The sequence below is a fragment of the Cydia strobilella genome, chromosome 15 (genome assembly GCF_947568885.1).
Source record: "Cydia strobilella chromosome 15, ilCydStro3.1, whole genome shotgun sequence".
Classification (NCBI taxonomy): Eukaryota; Metazoa; Arthropoda; class Insecta; order Lepidoptera; family Tortricidae; genus Cydia; species Cydia strobilella.
The window spans coordinates 2,830,507-2,858,334 of NC_086055.1; the positions used below are offsets into that span (position 1 = coordinate 2,830,507).

Genomic DNA, 27,828 nt, shown 5'->3' on the forward strand with positions numbered 1-27,828 from the left:
CTGTAATCTAGAATATAAAATAAACATATATATATACAATACATATCCATATAAACACAAATATATACCTATAAATATATATATACATATATATATTATCACAACTAAATAAATAATCTTAGTACTCAACTATGTACAACACAAGTCATCAGAAAGCCACAACTTATGTAATTTTCCCTTGAGTGATGCTACCGACTGGGACTGTCTAAGAATGGATCGCAAAAGGTAACATGCAGTATTTAGATAAGTAAGTATCCCAAAGGCTCAAACGCCGCAAATATATTATGTCGCCCTACAAAGCACGAAAGCAGTTATATGTTTGCGACATTTGGCGTTTGGCCCTAAGGCCATGGGGGCCAACTGCGCGTCGGCTGTAAGTACATATTATAACAGTATAATATTTGTGTATAGATAAGTATCGCTATTCAGCAAGGAAATATTGCCAACCTTCTGGGCACCTTGCCCGTTGACGGCATTCTGGGTTCTGGGGCAAATTTTTTACCTTTGGTATCCATATTGCTTTATTTTTTAGGGTTCCGTACCCAAAGGGTAAAAACGGGACCCTATTACCAAAGATATATATAACTCCGCTATTACTAAGACCCCGCTGTCCGTCTGTCCGTCTGTCACCAGTATATCATGAACCGTGATAGCTAAACAGTTGAAAATTTCACAGATGATGTATTTCTGTTGCGCGCGAGTCCGACTCGCACTTGGCCGGTTTTTTACCTTTTATGAGTGTTCATCAATAAACTACCTAAGACTGATAATGGATAAATAAACTGGCAGACGCGGGCATGTATTTTTCATGAGATTACCACATATAAATCTTATACTTTTATGATTTAAACTTACTTTTATTAAGATGGCTCCAAAAATTCTCTCCCAGTGACTACTAACAAGTAAGTTAAGTATAATACCAACGTCTTCAATAATGACAGTCTTTAAAGTCATTTCGTAATTATTGTCATCAATCATACAATTATATCTGACCGGAGACAAGAAAACCCCGACCGATTGAGGTGTAATGTGCTCAAAAGTCGGTGCGCGAATCTGACTCGCACTTGGCCGGTTACTTTACTACTACTTATTTAATTATTATTTACATTTTATACTTATCTGAACATTATCATTATCTGGTCATTATTTTCGGGGCAACTTGCCGAATTCTACACCAAGTCAAACGACGCAACAGAGCCACGCTGTTATGTCGTCGCCCAAATCTTAAATACTTAAATTGTATTGTATAATTGTATCTTTGTATTTTTATTTGTTTTGTAGTTCGCAGTGCCTTGGTAGTAATACTGTAATACTGTGTAACTAATTTGAATAATAAATAAATAAATTATAAAAGTTCGTTAGCTTACTGAGAAAATCTGCAAATATCGCAGTAAGGTAAGTATATTGTAACCCACCACTCCCATGTTTAAAATAAATGTTTAAGCAGAACCAACATAGATCCAATAGAGACCAATACTCTCGCTTCTCATTCATAATTAGCATAAGAAATCAGCGCAATGCTGTCACCTGTCACTTTGTATGTTGTCGTGGGTGCTGCCAGTGATTGACATAGTATTTTGAGTCACTATACGTTTTCTCTGAATAAATTATAGGATTTATTGCTAATGAAGCAGTTAATCATGTCATGTACAGTCGCAATCAGATATATTGGAGCGGACAAGGTGCTCACAAATATCTGAACGCACACTTAACGCCTTGCTTAACAATAGAAGCGTGTTCAGATATTTGTGAGCCCATTGGTCGCTCCGATGTATCTGATGGCGACTGTATTATCGTAATTGTGAAGTATTTTTATAGTTTTTATAGTCACAAACAGAAGTGGCTCAACTGGCAAAGCGCCCAAAATTTTCTGCAAATCGTTTGATTTGCAGTGTTTTTTAACTTTACCGACTTCATACAAATTCAAAATGAAATTACAGGAACAAGATAATTGTAGTAAATGGCCATTTCTATTTAAAATTGTACCTTTCTACAAACTTTTTTTTTTGCTAAAAATCGAACCGAAAAAAGTCAAACAAAGGGCAGAGCCATGAATCGTGTAAAAATATAATGCTTAAAAGAAAATACCACTGTTTTGAATTTTTGAACGTTACGTGAAAAGTACAACGTAAAAACAGGGTGCTAATTTGGTGCCTCGTTTGCCAAATTTCAATGTTAGTTAGGTTAGATCGTCACCTATCTTTTCTGAACCCCAAAAAAATCTTGTGCCCGCGGATATTTTTTTTTGTTACATACAAAATTTCTATTTATATACGATTTATACGATTTTTATATGATTCATATAATATTCATAAAAAAACAAAATCTATAAATATACCAACATAGATCACATTAGCTGCTGAGTTTTTGACTTTTTAAAATTATTTTTGAAAAGTCCTGAAGATCTTAACCGTTTCAACTTAGATTAAAAAAAGGGGAAGTGGTAAGGTCTATATTTTTATTGTAATGTTTAAATGAGTAAATCTTTAGCAATGCCGCCAGCCTTCTTGGCACCCTGCCACGAGGCGCTGAGCTAGAGACAGATTTTTATTTATAGATTTAGTTTTATGTAGTTTTTAAATTTAGTTTATAATTTTTACTTTAAGGATTTATTTGTTTTTTGGTATTTTCTTTCTTATTCATTAAATGAAAATCTTTAGTACTTTTCAATATTAACTTTAAAATCAGTGGGAATTTTTTTGGTGCAGACCACAAAAAAATCTAGTTCCCACGGATTTAAAAAAAGATAGCAAATTCCTAACCTATCTTAAATTTTACACACCTGGTGTTATTTTAAACGTCAAACTTCTATGAAATTATGACGTATAAATAACACTGGCACTGCGTGTGCTGTCAAAATCTCTGCAGACTTTTCTTGGTTTAACTCTAGTCAATTGTTTCACATATTTCAATAAAGATGATATTAGTTCTACTCTAATGGTCAAATTCTTATGGCCCCTATATTTTCCATAATTTCAAATATCCAGGGAGGAAATGGCGACACGTTTGTATCGGAGACGCGGTCGTTCCCTACTAGGTATTGTCGGGACATTTTAGAAGTCTTGAACAGTTAGTTTTTACCGAACATAATTATATTAAGTAAATACACCTACCGTCTAGAAGGGACTTGCTGTATGTGAACATCGTGAAAGTTCAATCAGTAGATTAATACATGTTTATTCTATTGAACCCAACGTACAAAATAATTAAATAACAACACACAATACCCCACGTGCGTAAACGCAGTTTATTTGTACCAAATCACTTTCAAACTCAACAACAAAAGCTTTAAAAAAAATTATACTCGATGCAAAAGTATCAAAACAAACCACACATCTTAAGTACTGGGAAAGTGAACTATGCTTTCTATAAACATTGAAAAATACACCTTGTTTAATTCAAAATAGTGTTGACTTTCTTTTGTCTGGTTATCGGTAAAGCATAAGGCATGACTCGAGAGTTGAACAACCATTGCAATACCAACAAGAGTTGAGGGCAGACGTATCGGTTTTTGAAAAGTGTGTGTTTTTGGATTTTCAAAGTGACTTTTAGTGCTTTTTTCAATTTGTGATTTAAAATATGCTTTGGTGAGTATTTTTTTTTATGAGTTTGCAATAAAGGACATTATGTACTGATTTTTTAGTTAGATAGGTCTTTTTATGGTAAATTCTATTATTTCTATTTACCAATTTCGTAAAGAATGTGCAATATTTTATTTTAACTTAAGTATTTTAAAAATCGGTCCATCCGCATAAGGGCATAATAGTATGTACGCAATGATATTGGCTAAAAATACTAATAATATTTTTGTACTGGCAGTTTCTACGAATTTCCCTGCAGTATTTTTTATCAGCATGGTTTCCCAAAGTGGTCCTCACTACCCCCAGTGGGCGCTGAGAAGTACCAGGGGGGCGGTAGGACCCTCGAAAGCAATTGGGGGGCATTCATGTTGCCCAGGGGACACACAAGTGAGGAAAAAGCCTAAAATATTAATACAAATAGATTTATAAACTACTAGAAATGTAAATACCTAAGTAGGTATACGGTTTTTTGGGGTACCTCTACCTTTCTATTTGATCTGTTTCCAATGTAATACTAAAACGTCACTTGACATTGAAAGGTTAGTATAGTATCATACTAGAAACAGATCGAATAAGTAAAACTCGAAATGGCCTGTAAATCAAACTTCTTCAGAAAGCTATTTAACATTAAAGCGTCCTGAACGAACTCTAGTGTACGTAGGGTTGCAGGATACTAAAAATTATTCCTAATCAAATCAAGTAATTACACAATAAATAAATCATCCAGCTCAGCTGCTCAACATACTAAAGTATTATTATACATATTCCGTATGTGTTTAGGTACCTAATGTTTTAGTTATTATATGTAGTAGACTATGCCCGCGACTTCGTCCGCGTTATACAGTCCTTTCCAAATTTTGTGCTGCTTTAATAAACAGACGATCAGGTTTGTTTTGAGGGTCAAAATTAAATGTATATAAGGGACCCCCTTATATTATATACATTTGATCCTCAAAACAAACCTGATCGACTGATACCATTAATAAAAACTTGTCATGTAGCCATTCTAACCTGTTCTGTCGCGTGGTGACCCTAGCGAGTAAACCATGCTACAAAAAGGTGGCAGCAATTATTTAACCAGCTCAGTTGCCGTCATTACGAGATTACCATCGGGCGCAGCCGCCGCGACTATCGCGACGTTGTTTATACCATACACTCTATTTGTTCGGAAAGTTAGGTCTCAAATAAATGAGTTGTTTTCAATCTTAACCTTTTATAACACTTTTAGTGCCAAGCGCCCCATTTCTAACACAAAATGAGCACACCTAGCATGTTCTTGGCAAATTGATGTGTTATTTGTTACTTGTGTCATTTTTTGTCGTGTCTTCAACTGAATACTGATACTTGTTAAAACTTTTCTGTTATCATCTTGTACCATACGTATTCTGGCAAACAAATACATTGTAAAATTAACTTATTGTTATCGTGTTTTTATTATCAGCGTATACCTAGTATAAAGTTCTTTTAACCGTCAAATTAGTGAGGGCAAACCTCCTTGACGACGAGAAAAATGCAAAATGACGATCAAAATGAGGTAATTGTTGTTTGTGACCTATATAGGGTATTTGACTACCAGTCAAATCAGTTTCTTTTTTCGAACTGTCAAAACGATTTTACTACTATTATGGATGGTATAGAAAGGATCGCAATCTCTTATGGCAGAATTGTTGTAAAAGTGACCGCGTTAAGCTTTAAATAATAGTTCCTAATCTCTCCGGTGGCGCTAGTTAGGCTCTGGGACATGAGTATAACATGAACCATATAAGGCAACAAATAACCCGACCAAATTACGTAGGTTGTTTTTGGTAGTATTTCGGTGTATGGTAGCGCCGCCTAATTATTGTTTTTTGATGGACACTTTTCATACATAGAGATTTGGCTCCTTTATACAGTCTCCATGGCTAGTATGAAATTTATATTAGACACTAGCATGTGACGTCACAATCAAATTACCTACTCTTTATAGTTTTATATGGGTTTTAAAATAGAAATTGTGTCTAAAAATAACTGCTGTCTACGTTTCTCTATTAATCTCCTGGTGCTTTATTTTATGCATTTGTGTAAAATAATTTATTTTAAATACAGTCAAATAACCTATTGGGATTGTTTGCTGGCTGACACATAATAAGTATCTACTTAGGCAAAATATATCGATGTAATGGTTAAAAATTGTAGTTTATGTGACTGCTACATAATAAATGGCGTTATAATAAGAGTGTCAGTTTATTAAACGAGCTGAAAGAGAGTTTCACAAAAACATCACACGAGTGTTTTCTGCGTGTTATTATTACGCAATAATAACATTTTGACAGATAAGAAAAATGTTATAATAAAACAGGTTATCTTTATGCTGACCGTTACTTGCAGTTTTTGCACGCATCGTAGTGTTTAACATATGTATGTACATAAATATATTTAATACACATTGAGACACAAGTAGATCCCTAATAAATAATAGGATGCCGACTTATTTTATTTTTTAGTTAGTATTGATTCTATACAGTGTGTATCATTAATTAAGAAGTTTTTTTAAGTTACACTTAATAAATAATGTTTCTAAAATACGAAACCAAAAAAATATTGCTAACTGCCTTCCTCGGATATCAAGAGCACATCCATCAGTGTAGCACGCCGCGCCGCGCATTTCACGCAAATATGAGGTGTGCGCAAGCGCAACCAAACGACATGTGTAATTACATCTATCAACATTCTAATTAATTTAACATACCCATACTGACCACTAATAGCTAAAACAATGTCTACACACGTCAACACTGATCATTTATGTAACAAACAAAAAACAACCTTTTTCGGTATTGAAAGGGTTCAAAATTAAATGCAGATAGGCGAAATTTATTGCGATCATGAATATTTATTACGTTGTAGACTATAATTTCGTACCTGGAAGCGCACTCTGTGGCAAAAAGTGATTTAGCTCTTATAACAAAATACACAATTACATATACAGGTGTGTTTTAAACGTTTAACTGTAGGAAGTTTGCGAGGAAGTTAGTTGTCCCGTAATCTCATAGAAAAGAATACATGGATCTGATCGGCCAAAATGTATGAAGAAAGCCATGTTGTTTCGATAGTAAAAGTTGTTAAGTTTGAACTATATTCATGAATATGTACTCGCAAAATATAGTTAAATGGGCCGATTTTTATTTTTATTGTTGATTTTTTTCCGTTAGATTTGGATAAAATTTGGCTGGTTTGAAGAGCTAAATTTGGGTGCAATAAATACGAAATTCCAATTTGGGACAAAAAATGCAAATAATTTTCCGTTGAGTTGTGTATTTTGGTATACAATACGTTTTCTTAACCCAGTGGAGTCTTTAGCATATACGGTCCACTTATTATTATGCACAGAATATGGAACTCTATCTATCCAACATTTTTTTATGAAAATCTGTTGAAAAAAATCGACAGTAAAATAAAAACCCGCCAAGTGGACTCGCGCACGAAGGGTTCCGTACCATTACGAAAAAAAAAAACAGCAAAAAAATCACGTTTGTTGTATGGGAGCCCCATTTAAATATTTATATTATTCTGTTTTTAGTCTAGCTATCACGGATCATGAGATACAGCCTGGTGACAGACAGACGGACAGATAGTCGGACAGTCAGACGGACAGAGGTGTCTAAGTAATAGGGTCCCGTTTATACCCTTTGGTTACGGAACTCTAAAAACACCTCGAATACACCAATTAATGATCGCTTCACGTTTATGTAATTTAAAGTTGAAGTTACACAATTAACAAGTACCTTACTTTAATACGCATTTGAGACTTTTATGGGTGTAATAATATCAAACAAAAGTAGACCTTATCTCTTACCTATAAGGTTGCGAATGGTCAGTTCACTGTCGACGATAGTAGAAAGCAATAGGTCAATTACAGAAGGGCATTTAAACACGCACGATTTAGCCATAAATGTCCAAATATGAAGAATAAGATACAATCGGTATCGGATGGATTTCACGCCTAATTGCAGGTCCAAAGAAACATTTTATTTTATGTAGGTAATTAGAAAAACCGGCTAAGTGCGAGTCGGAATCGCGCACTAAGGGTTCCGCACCCATTCCGTATCCCGAGCCCCACTTAAATATTTTTTTTTTTCTGTTTTTAGTATTTGTTGTTATAGCGGCAACAGAAATACATCATCTGTGAAAATTTCAACTGTCTAGCTATCATGGTTCATAAGATACAGCCTGGTGACAGACGGACAGACAGACAGACAGCGGAGTCTTAGGTAATAGAGGGTCCCGTTTTTACCCTTTGGGTACGGAGCCCTAAAAATTACGCAAAATTACTAGTTAACTACCAATTACAATAATAGCTTTGAAAGTCCAGAAAATATGTTTGATTTGGAAAAGTGTTTTTGAGTCGGTTTGGACCTTAATGAAATTACTGTATGACTAATTTTCTAGCGATTCGAAATTTTAACGTCTATAATACATCTTTTAGAAGAATTATGTTAGTATTACTTCACTGATAATATTTTACCTGTTATTGGTCGGAAACAACATCAAATGGCTGCTGACCATGTAGTTTTATGGTAATTTTTATGTTCAAAAAGAGAAATTACTCAATAACATACCATAAACAAATGATTCCACAAAACATTTGAATAACTACATTAATGAATGATGGTACTAGTAATCCAGTAACTTTATACATTACCGCTTGCGTCAAATCCGGTAGTTCTGATTTTTTGCAGACTTGTTTATCCTCGTAAGGCCCAATGTGCATTACAATGTACACTCTGTTTCAATCTAATTTGAACCTTACACTAACTGAATTACGTAGTATTTCTTTTGTTTCATTGTTTTGTAAAACAAACGAAAGTCACCCTAATCGTTTATACAACAAGGTTCAAATTAAAAATAGGGAAACTTTGTATGGTGGGATTGGTGGGCCTTACGAGGTTATGATATGTTGGCCTAATGAATAATCCAAGTATAGTATCCAAGCGTGGAAATTTCAACAATAATGTTAAATCTGTATGAAATTTTGTCGTTTATAACGACACTCCCTCACTCTGATCTATTTAAGTCGGTGCGAAATTAGCTCAGATGGATTCTATATGGATTTCTATAATATTTCAGTTTATGACTTCTACGCGGATACAATTGCCGGCAGAAAGTCTATCATAATCTGCCGGCCACACGATCAATTTATATCATAATTTAAAACTTTTATAGCACGCACATAATGATATCTTGAGAAGCGTAATATTTATGTCTCCATTGTGCAGTCGTGATCCTTAGAAAGCGGGCCGGTGCATAGGCCACTGAGATTGTATCGCGTTGGTGCATCGCAGTGCACAAATTGCAGAGAGTGTTTTGAATACTAAAACAAGACTTTCATTTCAAGTCTACTTGCAGCTCCTAAATATTGTTTTTGGCATCCAAACAAAGAAAGAAGAAATCAGTTATTTTTGCAATTCGGGGTTGTCCCATAGTAAAGTTATAATATATACCTAGTATGTTAAAAGTATAATTTACCATTTTTTTATATCGAGATTGGAAACGTAATTTATATAACGCAGGCATTTTGTAAGAATCCGCCCATGGAGACTGTATAAAGGAGCCAAATCTCTATGTATGAAAAGTGTCCATCAAAAAACAGTAATTAGGCGGCGCCACCATACACCGAAATACTACCAAAAACAACCTACGTAATTTGGTCGGGTTATTTGTTGCCTTATATGGTTCATGTTATACTCATGTCCCAGAGCCTAACTAGCGCCACCGGAGAGATTAGGAACTATTATTTAAAGCTTAACGCGGTCACTTTTACAACAATTCTGCCATAAGAGATTGCGATCCTTTCTATACCATCCTTAAATCCGCCGTTTACAAACGGCGCCGTCATTTCATAAATGGGACCCATTGCATTAAAGCAATACAAAAGTCAGAAATGATATTCAAAGTCGACAGTCATACTTAACTCGTGAAACGTTCCTAACAAAACGATAAGTGAACGTGACGTCATGGTCACTGAGAGCCCATTTTGAATGTATGGACAAAACAAGAAAATAGCGTTTATGTGGGTGAAATATTGCGTTTATGTATAAAAAAAATATATATATATATAGGACATTCTTACACAGATTGACTAAGTCCCACAGTAAGCTCAAGAAGGCTTGTGTTGTGGGTACTTAGACAACGATATATACAATATACAAATACATAAATACATAGAAAACACCCAAGACTCAGGAACAAACATCTGTGCTCATCACACAAATAAATGCCCTTACCGGGATTCGAACCCAGGACCATCGGCTTCACAGGCAGGGTCACTATCCACTAGGCCAGACCGGTCGTCAATGTATATAGTTGCTATACCTACAATCTTTTTTTGGATAAAATGTAAGGAATCGAATGGTATCATTACTTTTTTCCTTTTTGGAAGCTTAAAAATTACTTAAATTATGAAATTACCATATTTTATTTTCATATCTACATTATTGTGATAAATTGCTATGTTATTAGATTTTGTTATAAAATTCAACATGTGTCATCATCCCTATTGTTTTTTCCTCAATGAAAACAAAATATCATTAAACATTAATCTGAAGAGAATATTGTAACAGTAAATATGAAAATAAAATGTATACGAGCGTGTTAAGGGTGACTCACGTTAGACCGGGCCGTGTCCGGGCCGGAGCTTCCGGCGCTTCGTTTTCTATGTAAAGCACCAAGTGATCACCTGTCATGTCATAGAAAAGTAAGCGCCCGAAGCTCCGGCCCGGACACGGCCCGGTCTAACGTGAGTCATCCTTTAAAGTATTCAACCATCTTAGCAATACACATCATCATCATCATCATCATCCTGCCCTTTTCCCAACTTCATTTGGGGTCGGGCCTTCTTGTGCATCTGCGCCAGGACAATCTGTCCCGTGTTGTCAGTGGTGGGATGTTTTGCGTCTTCAGGTCTCTTTTGACAGTGGACCACCAGGAAGCCGGAGGTCTACCCGATGCTCTTTGCTTGGTGGTGATATTAAGCACGGTTTTTACGGAATAGTTGTCGTCCCGTCTCATCACATGACCGTACCATCGGAGTCTGCCCTCTCTGAGTTTTTCGGTTACAGGTGCCACCTTGAAGGATCCTCGTACGTACTCGTTCCGCACTTTATCTAATCGCGTTACGCCACCTGCCCAACGAAGCATTTTCATCTCCGCTGTATGAAGTTGTTGCTCATGTTTCTTCAAGGCGGCCCAACATTCAGAGCCATACAGCATAGCTGGTCTAACGACCGTCTTAAATATTTTGCCTTTGGTTTTGATAGGCATTTTGGCGTCGCAAAGTACCCCAGTCAACGATCTCCATTTTAACCATCCCGTATTAACTCTGTGACTCACATCTTCGTCTATGCGTGCGTCGGCCGTCAGCACAGAGCCAAGGTACTTAAAACGGGACACTTTAGGTAGGTTGTTGCCGTCAATAGTGATGTCACCCCCGATTTGCTCAGATCCTCCGAAGTCGCATTCCATGAATTCTGTCTTCGTGCGGCTGACACGCAGGCCGTGTCTTTCAATTTTCGACATCCACTGATCGAGACTTCTTTGAAGTTCTGAGGCACTTTTCTCTACGAGCACGATGTCGTCAGCATACAACATATTCCATCTTAGCAATACACATTTAATAACAATATAAACAAATTCAATCGCTTTGTAAAACAAAATAATAATAAAAAACCGGACAAGTGCGAGTCGGACTCGCCCAACGAGGGTTCCGTACTTTTTAGTATTTGTTGTTATAGCGGCAACAGAAATACATCATCTGTAAAAATTTCAACTGTCTAGCTATCACGGTTCATGTGATACAGCCTGGTGACAGACAGTCGGACAGAGGAGTCTTAGTAATAGGGTCCCGTTTTTACCCATTGGGTACGGAGCCCTAGAAAAGAACAATATAAATTTTCTGTAATAATTTTTTTCCCTACAGAATTCTGCTGATTAAGAAATAATTTTACGTTCCCAACAATGATATTGCAACCGAAAACGGTGATGATGTTAATGTCAAGTAAAATGACTCTATTAAAACAGTCGTGACAGAATCTTGTTTTCTTCCGATTATTTTCGTCCCAGATCAGTTGTATGTCGTGCGTTTGCTGCCCCCGATGCCTACGCCGTACGACTAATCGAGATACAAACGAAAGTGCAAGATTCGAGGGAGAAAATAATTGGGAGCTGTTTTGTTGTTTTGAATTTGGCGACAAAGGAAAAGTTTTAAGAAAATAACTATGTTAAGCGCACAAAATGTCAAGGTTGTGAGTTCAAGTTATGTACGTATATACCTACTCTTAAATGTTCTAATGGATCTGTTATGAAAAATATACAAAAATATGGTCAAAATTTATGTTGTTCCTGACCTACAATACCTACAATTTTCTTGCCTTCCATTTTTTTAGGGTTCCGTACCCAAAGGTTCTATTTTTACAATAGGACCCTATTACTAAGACTCCGCTGTCCGTCTCTCCGTCTGTCTGTCCGTCTGTCTGTCACCAGGCTGTATCTCATGAACCGTGATAGCTAGACAGTTGAAATTTTCACAGATGATGTATTTCTGTTGCCGCTATAATAACAAATACTAAAAAGTACGAAACCTTCGGTGCGCGAGTCCGACTCGCACTTGGCCGGTTTTTACAGTTTACTGTTTTTTGTGCATATAATTAAGAAGTTTAATACACACAATACACAGGTTAATCGACAACATTTGATATTTTTTTATTGCCTTATTTCGATAACCATTTTAAAACGCGTATAGAACGCAAAAAATATTATAAAACCTTAACCTTCCCATGCTTTTGATCCATACAAAGAAATAGCCCTCTTAAATATGAAATGTTGTCAATAGACAAACAAAAAAAAAATTAAACTGTAGGCTGTACTCACTGTACTCGTTAAACTGACCAACATTTATCAGCGATTTATGAAAATAACTTGTAAATATTTTGATTTTGAGCACATTTTAAAGTTTATTCCAAGACTCAATGTATTGCAACTTTTCTTATGTTTAAAGCGTGACAAGCAACGCCAATTACGCTGATGACGGCGTACATTGAAGATACCTAATATTTTATTTGTATGAAAAATACGAAGTCTAAAAACTTCATAATTATTAAAAGTTACTGAACAAATGTGTCATCGGTTGAGGAGTATAAACTATTTAATAACAAAACTTCCGTGAGACACAGACATATTAATAACGGGTCACTCACGTATTTTAAGTCGAAAAACGCACGACATATTTCACTCCGTACCGAGTAGCGTCATCAGGAGCTTGCGTTGACGGTGACATGACGAGCGTTTTATCGACTTAAAATACGTGAGTGACCCGTTATTGATATGTTTAGTATAAACTATGTTTAAATTATCACAAAATAGTTTAGCCGCATATTTAGCCCGTAACTTTGGGTTATCTACTCATAGTGTTGTGTTCCTGCCAGTGAGTAAGGTTGCCAGAGCTCACCGAAGGTGCGGAGAGTTAGGGTCGGCAATGCGCATGTAATACCTCTGGAGTTGCAGGCGTCCATACGCTGCGGTGTCCGCTTACGTATGCTTGTTTGCCACCGACGTAGTATAAAAAAAAGGATGTTGTGTATGACCATAGCACAATGAATCGAGGCACATTATTATAATAACGTTGACAATGCATGTCGGCTACCTCAATTCGTTCGTTCACACAATTTTAGTCTGTTTAATAACAAGGGAAAGGCACTTGGATAAAATGTTTCCGCAACAAGGCTAATTCTGTTTTTACGATTTGATATAGTTTCATCTTAGTTTGATACGACAATGTTCATCTTATATTGTCAGCCGCTGACGCTAATTGGCCCGCACGAAATACAATCAATAGGCCAAATGAAACGTTAATTTTTATGTCAAAATGATGTAATTTTGTTATCATTCGCCAATGCATCTCGCTTGTGTACGAACAAGTACGAGTAAAATGCACGCGTGAATTATTAGTATAATTACAAAATGATATCATTTAGATATCAAATGTTAAGTTTGAATTGGCTTCCTAAAGCCTTCTTATTAGGCATCGCACTCGCACTTTTTGGTGCGCGTGAGCCTGCTGTATCAAAATAAGGTCAAAACCTTATCACATTCATTAATCTGAATCATCACTTGCAGTATTAAATGTTATGTTTCCGCAACAGGTCCGAATTCGCTTTACTTACGTATTATTTTATTGTCATAAAAACTGTAAAATTTTGTTCTAGGTAATAAAAAGTTTCAAATCCTGCTTAGCTGAGTATTTTGCTTCGTTTTTACGAAATTAACCGGTGTAGTTTTTACAACATGCAGTTTTTACTTATGACAAAGATAGATATAACTCCGTAATAGATGGATAAGGAAAAAACGTGCCTCGAAAATCAAGAAAAACTAGCTTTGGCCTACTGTCGTATAGATGGCGTTGACGGTTTCGTTTGTTATTTAACAATTTTAACGCATATCAGTGAAAGAACATGGGTCAAAATCATAAAAATAATTAATGCAAATAAAAAAATATATTTATCCATATTTAAATACATTTTATCGTATTTATATAAATCTACATTTTTAGTTTTAAAGTGTGTCGACAGATGGCAGTGAATTTACTGGGGTTACAAAATTTACTATGACAGTATCGCTCTAGTACAAGTTACTCTATGCTTATGATAAAGTATACTTTGGAGCTTTTACTAATAAAGACATTTAAGCGCCTAAATTACTCAAAGTACCTTTTTAGAGCTAGACCAAGATAAGTCTGCAACGAATTTGATAGCGCACTCAGTGCAAGTGTTATTTAAACGTCATAATTTCATAGAATTTTGACGTTTAAAGTAACACTTGCACTGCGTGTGTTATCAAAATCGTTGCACTTATCTTGGTCTAACATACGGAACGACACAATATGTAATTTATTTTACCTACGTCCATTGCTCTTGACTTTTATTCTATAATAACACGTTATAATGTTTCACTTTTACAGCGTTTGTTTTCACTATTTATCTTTCATCGTTAAATTAAAATATTTATTGCTAATTAGTATTAATTAGTATGAGAACATTCAAGCATAAAGTTATCTGATGCACGCATATTCTTTGTTCCCCTAGTTATATAATGTATCTTTAGTATATTGTTATGACGAGATGAGACCAAAGACAGGTACATAATGAAGTCTTGTGATATTCATATAATATAAATACGAGTTGCAATTGAAGAAGCCTAGGGTATCAAATATACAAAGAATGTAGAAATTAATAAAAGAGCAAGGACATATATTTTGAAAGCAAAGGAGAGGAATGATGTTGTGACTTTTAAAGACCATTTTCATTTTTTAAATTTAATTTGTGGCGACTGGCGGGAGCATGCACAAAGCCGTGACGAATGGCGGAATACAGGGGAGGCCTTTGCCCAGCAGTGGGACACAATATAGGCTATTAAAAAAAAAAACGTTTTATGACAAAGATTTTTTAAGGGTCCTTCATAGAATCGTTAGAACTTACAATCCAGGCATTTTTTTCCCTAAATTGTTATTATTTATCGGTTTATCATGTTTTATTACAAACCAGATTTCTTTTGACGTATGTACCGGAAACTAAATTTTTTATACAACATTTTCACAGATCTTTATTGGTAAAATAAATAAATTATACAAGTCACTCAATTCTTAAAAATACAATTATTACTCACGACTCGTTAATGCCCAATAGATGACACCATGCTGTCACCTCTATTGACAAATGACATACAGAGTGACGAACAGTGACGAGCACTCGGACGGCTACCTTATACTCATACTCATTTAATCATTGCTTTGTGTGTACAAAAAGATCTTAAGATTATTATTATGTTTCAACACAACCCTGTAAGGGCACTGCAATAAAAATTACAAACTAATCAACTACTTAACTTAATAACACTATTAAAAACTTATGTTTACATATAAGGGTGGCAGAGAGGACGACACGAGTAAATATCGCAAGAGTCCAGATATTCATTTACTGAGTAGAATGCTTTGTCTACGAGGAATGCCTTTAAATTCTTCAGAAACTTACTAGTATATTTAAGATAGGACATTCAAAATATATTTACATATTACCCAATATTAATTAATTGAATTAAAATCCTCGTTTACACCAAAACACCAATAAAATGAAATAAAAATACCCTTACGCCATATGCCTACATATGTAGGTACAAAAAATACTCAGCTTCGTATACGATACGATAGCTGTTGAATTTATTATTGGAAACTCATCGTCTTAACTATTTACTTGTCTTTTACAAACTAAAGATTCCTTTCTCTCTTTCCAGCGTCGCAGATCATCCTGACATCGTTAACTGGAAAGCGACAAACAAATAACCAAAGGAAATTACAATTTCTTACAATCCACATTACGAGTACATTGTTGTTATCGCTGATGAGATAAAACACGTAACAGAGACATATGGGGACCGTAATTGTGACGCTGACATGATTGATATGGAAAGACATTAGTACATGCTTGATTTTAGTAGAAAAGGTTACGGTAATATATCAATGGTTAGTTTAGAAGAACTCATAATGATTGATACAGAAAGACATTACTAGGCGTATTAGAAAAGGTAAGGTTGATCTTTGAAATAACCTGACAAAGATCCTATCAAAGACCGGAAAGGTTAAACCATGGTAAATGATAATATTTGATGCAAAAAATAACAGTAATATCTTAAAGAAAGGAAAACATTAAGATATAACAGTGGTTAATTTTGGAAGTAGCTGATAATTATTAATACAAACAACATGGAATGTTTGTGAAGAGCCTACGTAATATATCAATGATAAAGTATTAAAAGAAGCTGATAACGATAGCTACAAAAATATAGTAAATTCTACTGAAAATCATATTGAAGAAAGAAAGCTAACGCTAATCATTGGTTTTACTTATAAATGATTTATAATGATTGATGTAGGTGCTTGGTGTATTAGTGGATGCTTGTAAAAAGCCAGAACAAAAGAAAAAGTTTGTCAAACATACCTATAATGGTACAAACGATTCTCTAAATTCGCGTGACTCGTAAAATGGGATAACAAGTGGATAATGCTTGTAGAAAAATTGCCGAGTCAAAGTATTACGATATATAATAGCAGTGCTATGACCTGCGGTTCAGATGTATTACGTAACTCAATGGATGGTTATCGGAATGGAAAATGGGAGATCAAGATTTGTGGAATGGCGGATGGAGTTGGTGAAATCTGCAAGAGATGCTGAGGATGCTGAAGGGTGAGTTTTAGAATATGTAAATATAAAGATACTATATTTAAACTTTCACGTATTTTTACTCATTATTATTTACAACGACGGGACTTAATCGCGTGGTCTTCTCCGAGACCACGGGGACAACGCCGTCCTCGAAACGTTGGAGGTAAATTTAAAACTTATTTTACGCGATTAAGTCCTTGTTTTTTTTATTTTCATCCTTAATAACAAGTAATATTAACAACAATAAATGAAGCTTTAAAGTAAAAATTACAGACTAAATTTAAAAACTAAACTTAAAAATAAACTATAAATAGAAAATTTGCCCCAAATCGTCGTCTATTGGCAGCGCGCGTGTTTATCTATATTATGGGGATGTAAGTATTGGAAATTTTAAAATATTTGGACTATTAAAGATCTTATCTGAGTCTTACGAGTACCTAAATCATAATTTTTGCTTCCGTAATAACACTATCTGGTATTATAATATCGAGTGAGATGATGTGAAATATTGGAAATCATTTTATCTGGGATGTATCAAATTGCCATTGAAACTTCTCGAGTACCCGTGGCCATGTTAGAGTTAAATGCAATGTGTGCAGATAAATACTAAAACCTAGTTCGTGCTTAGGCTTTCAAACGGATTTAGGTGCGGGGCGAAAGTCTATAAAGCGGTTGAAAACCGGATCGGTCTATATCTGACGTAATTTTCTCAAATCCCCGTTTCAATGTCTATTTTAATCTAAAAGAAACCTTGTACGGTAAGTGTATAGTAATTGAAAAAGTAGCTATGAAAAAAAAGGGTTGTTTTGGTAATTCATCTTGCTTCTTCCTTTCGACCTGTACAGTCGCCATCAGATATATCGGAGCGGCCAAGGCGCTTACAAATATCTGAACACGCCTCTATTGTCAACGCGTTAGAGTGCGCGTTCAGATAATGTGAACACCTCGGCCGCTCCGATATATCTGCTGGCGACTGTACCAAAATTAAACAGCAGCCATAATCCAATTTGACATTGTGTACGGTTTCAACAGTGGTTACTTATCTTATAGAGTACGTCTAAATGTCTGCCAAATTAAACCAGTGTGACAGTACTGGCTTCCCTCGAATGCGGCTGACCCGATATATGATAATACGCTAATCCCGTTCGCTGTCACGTTCTGTCTGGTAAAGTAAGTCAAATTTCTTTAGAACCTACGATAGAAATTTGACATTAATGACAGTATGCAGAGTTAGCTTGGTCCTACTCTAAACACGCTTGTACCTACGACCTACGATACCTACAATACCTACAATAGAAGTACGAGTACCTAGATAGAAATTTGACATTAATGATAGAATGCAGAGTTAGCTTGGTCCTACATGCTTAGTGTTGTAAGCACAACTATTTCACATCGACTTTAGACGTTCTTGGCGTCCAAACCAAATAATAAACATAATGTCTGATTTGTGGTGGTGATATATCACTGTGAGGCTGACTTTTTCTTTACAATCATCGTGACATAAAATGATCTAATTTCTGATGATCATTGGGGTTTCAATCAAACAAATTGCGTCACGATTTTGCTATAGAGGTTTTTTTATTAATTTTAGAAAGATTAAGATACGAATACCCGTAACATTGCCATAATAAATCGTAATAGTATTTTTCCCTCCTAAGCTAAATCAATAAAAAATAAATGCAAATATGTACCTTAAAATCTTATTCTGAAAGTTCCATTTTCAAGTTCATTTGTGCTTGAGATACCGGGTTTTAGCTTACGAGGGCAATTGAGGTTCATTCAAGTGTAGTTTGATCTTGTGATCTAATAAAATAGTTGATGATAGTAGGGTTGTCTCTTTCTTCGATGTGACGAATAAATATTTATACTTTGACAAACCAACTTGAAATTACTATTTTTTATGGGAGATCGATCGTTCGCGCCTACATTTCTCAAGTATAATATATAAGTATTATTTCGTGGCCAGATTTTAGAATTGACGATTTCATGATTTACCTAGCAATAATTTCATGAAAAACACAGGCACAAACAATTTCATGCACATCATGAAAAAGTCAAACCTAACCTAACCATAATCATGAAGTGATCAGTTCTAAAATGGCTATTCATGAAATGATCAAACTATGATCTGCGGTGTCAGCATGGTTCCATTTTTATCGCCTGTCACTGTGCCCGTCACTTTCGCACTTACATACTTGTTAGAACGTGACAGGCATGGTGACAAGCGATAAAAATGCGACCGTGCTAACCCCCCTGGCCACGACATATACGTCATCATCATATGTGCCATTTTCAACCAAAAGGGTACTTATTGTCGCTTGTCAATAAGGTTCTATTTCCATAAAGATTGAATTTGAAATCAAACTTTACAACCGACAATGTGGTACCTTTTAGTTGAAAACGTCACATATATTTAAGAGTTAGACTCTTGTAGACTTTGCCTTCTTGACAGCCTGATACGACGCGACGTTTAGTTTTTCCTTTACTTGATCTATGTACGTTCTCCTTGGTCTCCCCTCCGTCCTTGCCTCAACTCTCCCTTCAATGTTTTTGATAAATTCGCCATGTCGTATCAGGTGTCCAAGAATTTTTCCTCTTCTGTTTTCTATGGTTCTCAACAAACTCCTCTTCTGAGGCAACGTGATAGGGAAAGACTAGAGGCTTTTGAGATGTGGCGCTGGCGGCGAATCGGTCAGTTGGACGGAAAATAAATCAAATGAAAAGGTTATACACATAGTAGGACATATAGGTACATTAAGTTCTTTTTACAAAGAATACCTATTTAGGTCAATAATTAAATCATTATAATGTCAACATTCGGGAATCGGATTTTCAATTTTTCTTTTAACTTCAACTTATTCTTCAAACCATCGCCACAGATGCAATGCCAACAAAACCTTCAAAAAACTCGCATTCCAATTCCACAAGGGCCCTTTCTTTAGGCCCTACGACCGTCTTTTATTTCTTATGATCTTAGGACCAACTGCTTAGTTCTAAAAAAGCTTAAATTATTAACGAATCAATGTTACTTAAATCATTGCAGGGTTAAGATTAAGATGATTTAATAAAAAGCCATTGTATACGAAAGTGAGCATTAATAATGCAACATAAGATCGAATACCAAATGGGAAAGGGGTTGTATAAGAATTTTCTATTAGTTTTGCATGGCTGCCAGCAATGTCTTTGATATATCGGGCCTTGGTTTGACAAAGTCCTATTACGTTGTATATCATTGCCACATACGACTATGTTTTACCATTAGAGCGGTACTGTCATAGTAAATTTCGTAACCCCAGTAAATTCACTGCCATCTGTCGACACACTTTAGAACTAAAAATAAATATTTATAAAAATACGATAAAATGTATTTAAATATGGATAAATGATTTTTTTATTTGCATTAATTATTTTTATATGATTTTGACCCATGTTCTTTCACTGGTATGCGTTAAAATTATAAATAACAAACGAAACAGTCAACGCCCTCTATACGAGTGTGGGCCAAAACTAGTGGCGCCATCTGATCGAGAATCAAATTTTCGTGATTTTCGAGGCACGTTTTTTTCTTAGACTGTATCCATCTATTACGGAGTTATATCTATCTTTGGTTTTACTAAGCACCTACGCGTTTAGTGCAATAACGAAATTTAGTTCCTCATTTCATTTCAAAATATCGTCAATAGGGAATATTACGCAAAACTCTGCGTAGAGGGCGTCACTAGCACAATCGCAGGGCCTGCCGCGAAACACGAAAATGGCCATTTCTTCCGTCTCAAGTTTCGTGCGGAGCGCCATATATCGTCCCCTTCTAATTTCCTGGCTTTACCGGCTTTTTTAGTAATTACCGGGAATTTGCCTAAAATATATTAGCTGGACTGTATGGCTATGATGATATAAATCATAGCCTAGACTTTTGCCTTATTACTTGCTATAAACATCCGCTTCGCGAAACCTACAATTCACCATGAAGACTTTCGCCTAAGGTCACAATGCCAGTGGAAAATCGCTCGAATTACTCTGAATCGATAAAACTGGCTATTTGGCCGTGGAAAGTGCTTTGATACGATTTATCCCGCTTTCTTACGTGTTGAGTTATTAGCTGTTATGAAATACATATTTGTATAACGGCCTATATAACTTGGTTTGCCTTAGTATGACTAAATATAGTTGCATCTTTAATACTGAGCAATAGAGTTCAAGGACTTCCGGTTCGAACGCCATCTTGATAGTAGCCTCGTGATTAATTCCTTTGTTTTTTGCTCATTAATATTGTTTAAAGTGTAATATCGATAGCTTTATTATACAATAATCTAATGTGGTAGTGTGCAGTGAATGGAGAATTAATCTCAAAGCGTGTTTAACCACCATTTTGGAGTCAACGGCCGGTAGTCCACGTGCTTCTCGTAAAATCCAGCTATCGGTTTTACGAGACAACTACAACAACCACCGAACAGCGTCGTGCTCTAAGAGCATTTATTTTGTTCCTACCCTTTTACGTGACATTGGCTACGGGCAACACCGCCCTCAAGTCCATCAAGAAAAAAGAATAGAGTTCAAAATTGGGACGATACGGACTGTGCCAATGCGACAACGAAAAAGTCCTTAAAAGTAATAATACCGATTTAGGTAGGTATTATGTTGTAAAGAACCGGACAAGTGCGAGTCGGACTCGCCCACCGAGGATTCCGTACTTTTTAGTATTTGTTGTTATAGCGGCAACAGAAATACTGAAATTTCAACTGTCTAGCTTTCACGGTTCATGAGATACAGCCTGGTGACACTGGTGACAGACAGACGGAAAGCAGCGGAGTCTTAGCAATAGGGTCCCGTTTTTAAAACAAACATGTCCGATAAGATCGACTGACGATTTAGTCTAGGCAACCGAGATCCTTATAGATATTGGTCAATTATGTCAATGTCCTATTATCAATTTTGAAACTGGCATAAAAAAGTACCTACTTATCTATATACCCATAAACCCATAACCTAGAGCGGTACTGTCATAGTAAATTTTGTAACCCCAGTAAATTCACTGCCATCTGTCGACACACCTTAAAACTAAAAATAAAGATTTATAAAAATACGATAAAATGTATTTAAATATGGATAAATGTTTTTTTTTATTTGCATTAATTATTTTTATGATTTTGACCCATGTTCTTTCACTGATATGCGTTAAAAATTATAAAATTGTTAAATAACAAACGAAACCGTCAACGGCATCTATACGACAGTAGGGCAAAGCTAGTAGCGCCCTCTGAACGAGAATCAAATTGTCTTGATTTTCGAGACACGTTTTTTCCTTAGACTGTATCCATCTATTACGGAGTTATATCTATCTTTGGTTTCATTTTGAAAAAAAAAACGAAACTATTGTGTGGTAATAAATTCATCTCAAATCTCAAAACATTCAATTTTGTTTCTGGTATACTGTCATTATTAACAGTATTGCAGCGCCGCCTATCGACGAATGGCAGAACATAGTAAAAAGTAGTTTTCGAACGCATTTTGATTATAGCGACATCTACATACAATTGTTGTAATCTACGCAGTACCGTCACCTAGCGACGAATAGGAGAACTTTCATGCCCAATTAGGTTGCTCAGTTTGTGGTTTACTCTGTAAAATAAAGATGGCGCTAAAATTAATAATTGTATATTGGAACTTGAGGGCTACCGTGGCTACCGCGTTTAATTTCGCCGCTAGGGGCGCTAGTGTAGATGGAGGTCTTTTAAAATGTCAAATGCATAGAAGTTCTGGGGGTTTCAAACTTTTTTATCGGGAATTTTCAATCCTAATTCATAATTGTGCTAAATATTTGTTGATCTTTGATTATTCATGGCAAAGATAGATATAACTCCGTAATAGATGGATTCAGTCTAAGGAAAAAACGTGCCTCGAAAATCAAGAAAATTTGATTCTCGATCAGATGGCGCCACTACCTTTGGCCTACTCTCGAATAGAAGGCGTTGACGGTTTCGTTTGTTATTTAACAATTTTAACGCATATCAGTGAAAGAACATATGTATCAAAATAATATATGGGTCAAAATAATATAAAAATTATAAATGCAAATAAAAAAGATCATTTATCCATATATAAAGACATTTTTTTTAATTTTAATTTTTAGTTTTAATCGTTTGTGTAGATGGCAGTGAATTTACTGTGGCTACAAAATTTCCTATTATATCTTCTTTGATCATGGCAAAGAGGATATAATATTATAGAGCGGTACTGTCATAGTAAATTTTGTAAACACAGTAAATTCACTGCCATCTATCGACACACTTTAAAACTAAAAATGAAGATTTATAAAATACGATAAAATTTATTTAAATATGGATAAATGATTTTTTTTATTTGCATTAATTATTTTTATTATTTTGACCCATGTTCTTTCACTGATATGCGTTAAAATTGTTAAATAACAAACGAAACCGTCAACGCCCTCTACACGAGAGTAGGCCAAAGGTAGTAACGACATCTGATCGAGAATCAAATTTTCGTAATTTTCGAGGCACGGTTTTTCCTTAGACTGTATCAATCTATTACGGAGCTATATCTATCTTTGATCATGGTAAATAATAGAATAGATAATTATAGGTCAATAAATGTTAGTGATTTAAAAAAAGTGCCAACTAAAATATGTATATGCAAAATGAAACAGGTTGAAAAAATGGCAAATGTGCAAACGTTAAAATACTTTTGTGTATATTAGAACGCATTATTTTTATAAAAATAAGCATAGAAAAATTTTGAGATCTGTTTTTCTGGACCTACATCTACAGTGGCGCCAACTGGTGAGCACAAAACGATAGCCCTCACTTAGTTCAAATAATGCATGAAAACTGCAACATGACTCACAAAACAGGTCTGCAAACAATATAAATATGAATCTGATACAAATTATTGAAATTATACGTCACTGTTGATTTCCCAAAATACAAAAATTGACAAAATGATTTTCTATTAATTTTTAGGGTTCCGTACCCAAATTGTAAAAACGGGACCCTATTACTAAGACTCCACCTGTCCGTCTAACCCACCAGCTACTCATCAGCCTATACCTAAGGTACCTTTTGCCGTGGAACGTCACATATCTTTACTATTTCATATCTAGTGAATCCCTAATTCATTTTCCAAATTGCGCGCACTCTTGCACTCGAACGCACTGAAAACTGAAGGAAATAGCCGGTATGATTATTTGATTATTGACTGCCGATATGAAATTTTGTAGCTACTAAAAAATAGGGTAATGATAACATAAACAACACAACCAAACAGGGGATCCTCTAGGTCCAAAGACTCCAAATGGGTCATTAACTGGTCGGGTAAGTGGCACGCACCGTTGCTGCGCGCGCGCCGTCAGTCGACGTATGCGAGCGTGCGCGCGCGGTGTGTGAACTGATTAATCGGTGAGTTGTTTATTTATTTATTAATATACATAGGTATTTAAAAAAACATGCCTAGAGCATCCTTTTGCAAAAAAATTAATGTTTTCTATCGATAAAATAAAATTTATAAAAAAATATTAAACATATTACCACAAAAAAAACATGACAAATAATGGACCAACAATTTTATTATAGTGACAGTTACATAGCTACATGGTTACAATTAAAAGTATTTAAAAAAATAACAAGACGTTAAAAATCATTAGTATCTTTCTATTGTGAAAACGATTTGAATAAGTACCTAGAGTTAGACCAAGAAAAGTAGGTTATAAAAAGTTTCAAATCCTGCTTCGCTGAGTATTTTGCTTCGTTTTTACGAAAATAACCGGTGTAGTTTTTACAACATGCAGTTTTTACTTATGATAAAGTATACTTTGGAGCTTTTACTAATAAAGACATTTAAGCGCCTATATTACTCAAAGCACCTTTTTAGAGCCTAGACGAATATAAGTCTATAGAGATTGTGACAGCACACGCAGTGCCAGTGTTATTTATACGTCATAATTTCATAGAAGTATAACGTTTACAATAACACCTGCACTGCGTGTGCTGTCAAAATCTCTGCAGACTTTACCTAACTTTACATGGCAATAAAAAAGTGCAATTTGAAAATAACGGATTATATCATTTATTTAGGTAAATAATATAATATTACCTAAATACGATTTATAAATTATATATTATAATAAATACTATAAGACAATAACATAAGCGGGTTCATGCTATGAAAAAGTTTTGTTCCATTGCTATAGGTGAATGAGTTTATGGATGAGAATAATGAGACCTGACATTAAAATAAATTAATACCTAAATTAACATTTATATTTACCCAAATTGACATCAATTTCTGTATTATTATTATTGTATTCTTAACTTTTCTATAAGTGAAATGTATATACCAATGACAATGCATGATTATTACTGAATAAATGATATGATACGATATATGATATACGTATTTCAATCACGAATCGAAAGTCTACATTATACGGCGATTCGATATGAATTTTAATTAGTAGTATCTGTAAAATATTATTAGGTAAGTATCCACTATACATTTGCCTAATAAAACCATTTTCAAACAAAAGAGTACTTATTGTCGGTTGTCAATAAGGCGCTATTTCCATATAGCATTAATTTGAAATCAACCTTATCGGCAAGCGACAATGTGGTACCTTTGATTGAAAACTGTCTTAATTTTTATAGTTATCCTAAAATAAAGTAGACATTCCCAAGCCCATCTCAATTTCTTGCCTTCCCTTTGAAATGTTTTCGCCTTTAAGATTATTGTAAATTTTAAAAGCTTGTCAAGTGTACCAAGCCCTTGATAATCTTCTTCTTCTTCTTCTTTTAAAATTATGGCTTCAGCCCAGTGGGACTATTTCGCCAGTATCAAGGTATTGAGAGGTTTACAAACGACAAAAATTGTACGGTTGTACAAGACAGTGTACGGTGATTTGTTAGCTCTTGTAAATCGATAGCTAGACTTTACAAGAAGCACGTGGACTACCGGCCGTTGACTCCAAGATGGTGGTTAAACGCGCTTCAAAATTAATTCTCCATTCACTGCACACTACCACATTAGTTTACTGTATAATAAGCTATCGATATTACACTTTAAACAATATTAATAAGCAAAAAACAAAGTAATTAATCACGATGCTAACTATCAAGATGGCGCTCGAACCGGAAGTCCCTTGATAATCGTTTGTCCTTCTGTCATTTTGACATATTATGTCTGTAGAAATGGACAAAATTTGACAGAGGTTTGCTAATCTTTATAAAAGAGGGAGTAAAACACGGTATTTAAAGATTATAAACTTAAAACAAAATAACGTAAAACGTGTTAAACAATCCGAATAGGAGCGTAATTATTAACGCTAAATAAGTTCTTTGATATTAAGTGTTTTCTAATCAACAAAATCTCGGTTTTAGGTACAAAGTTTACTAGAAATAATTACGCTACCCACAAAATTATGAATATGTAGGACTCGTTACCTAAGTTTCTTGCATGTTTTATGATCAACCATATAATTGGAACTAAAATTATGGCGCCTACTTTATCTTCTTTCAATTGAAATTCATAACCATGATTTTGCTTTCTTGATTTTATACAATAAATGGTCTATAGCGTTAATAAATATTCTGTGGCTCTCCGAAATATGTCACACGAGTGACTAACGGGCCAATTCGAACAATGATCTAGATATCAACTAGATATCCAATAGATATGAAACAGAAACGATAACGAGATATTTAAGAAAGTTAGGTATTATTTGACATTTCCGCGATTCCGAATGCCCTCTCGAACGATCTCTTTAAGATTTGCTTAAGATATTACTTATACATTCAATGGATATCTAATGGATATCCCAAAACGTCACAATGATTGTAGCGTGAAATGACAATTGGTTTTTCGAATTATAACGTTGTTCGAATTGACCGGTAAATATACGTGAATGAAACCGTAAAATTAGCTTAAAGTTAGTATGTCTCACGATAGTTTAAATTCGATCAGATAGTATGTATCTATACCTAAATTTATTTTTCCAGGTGGTGGTCCATTAACCACCATTTCGTTTATGCGAAGAGAGGGGGTGGGTTATTCTCTCTGGTCTAGTTGTTTTGAGTCTTGAGATGTTATTAGTGTCGACACCAATAACAATAACACAATTAACTAGCTCTATATGTATTTGACGAGCAGTCTGGCCTAGTGAGTAGTGACCCTGCCTGTAAAGCCGATGGTCCTGAGTTCGAATCCCGGTAAGGGCATTTATTTGCGTGATGAGCACAGATATTTGTTCCTGAGTCATGAGTGTTTTCTATGTATTTAAGTATTTATATATTATATATATATATCGTTGTCTGAGTACCCGTAACACAAGCCTCCTTGGGCTTACGTGGTGTATGAATGTCCTATAATATTTATTTATTTATAAATGATTAATCAGCATTGTGCATTCGGCTTCAATTTTCACATTTTTCATATAACCTAGACTATCTATATCTAGTTAAGTAATAAATTAGACTGACGTATGTCTAAGTTACGTCTGCAACGAAAAAGTGTGGCAGGCAGGGCTGTGGGACGTCAACATTTGCTTTTGATTCGCTGTGGTCGCTGTTAACTAGACAGACTTTAGTGATGTTGTTAAAATGTGAAAACTAAAGACGGATGCAGGTGATCTATTTTTGTTTTTACTTTAGTATATCTGTTTCAATTTATATTTTTTTATTTATTGTATTTCTACATTCCAATTTTAAATACCAAATATTTTCTAGAAATAATTTGCCTAAAAACACTATTAAATTTATTAGGTAAAAAACTTTGCTATGGCCCTTTTTGAAAGTCTCAACATCTATTCCATATTATTTGAAATCTGACGTAAGTTTTCAGACTCATTATTTCCTAAAAAATGATTCTGTCCACTTAATATTTAGTAATCGCTTCTGCCATCGACTTCGTCTGCGTAGAATGATGATGATGATGATTAATAAACTACCCCATGTCCTTCCCAGTCCTTAAATTATCTCCATATCAAATTTCAT

At 34.9% G+C, this 27,828-nt stretch overlaps 1 protein-coding gene and 1 long non-coding RNA gene across 3 annotated transcripts in view; one reads left to right on the forward strand and one right to left on the reverse strand.

Moving 5' to 3' along the window:
* LOC134747793 (uncharacterized) overlaps nucleotides 1-13,182 on the reverse strand; it is a 331,875-nt gene extending 318,693 nt beyond the window's left edge. The window contains exon 1 of the long non-coding RNA XR_010128362.1: nucleotides 13,147-13,182. This is a non-coding gene — a long non-coding RNA (uncharacterized LOC134747793). The remainder of the gene's footprint in view (nucleotides 1-13,146) is intronic.
* Nucleotides 13,183-16,649: 3,467 nt separating this feature from the next.
* Nucleotides 16,650-27,828, forward strand: part of LOC134747763 (uncharacterized) — a 29,516-nt gene continuing 18,337 nt past the window's right edge. Inside the window, exon 1 of one of the 2 annotated variants that reach the window (XM_063682397.1) lies at nucleotides 16,650-16,849. The gene's annotated coding sequence lies outside the window, so the exon portion shown is untranslated. Of the gene's footprint in view, nucleotides 16,850-24,161; nucleotides 24,244-27,828 lie in introns of those variants that run through there. The other variant, XM_063682399.1, reaches the window with a different exon arrangement.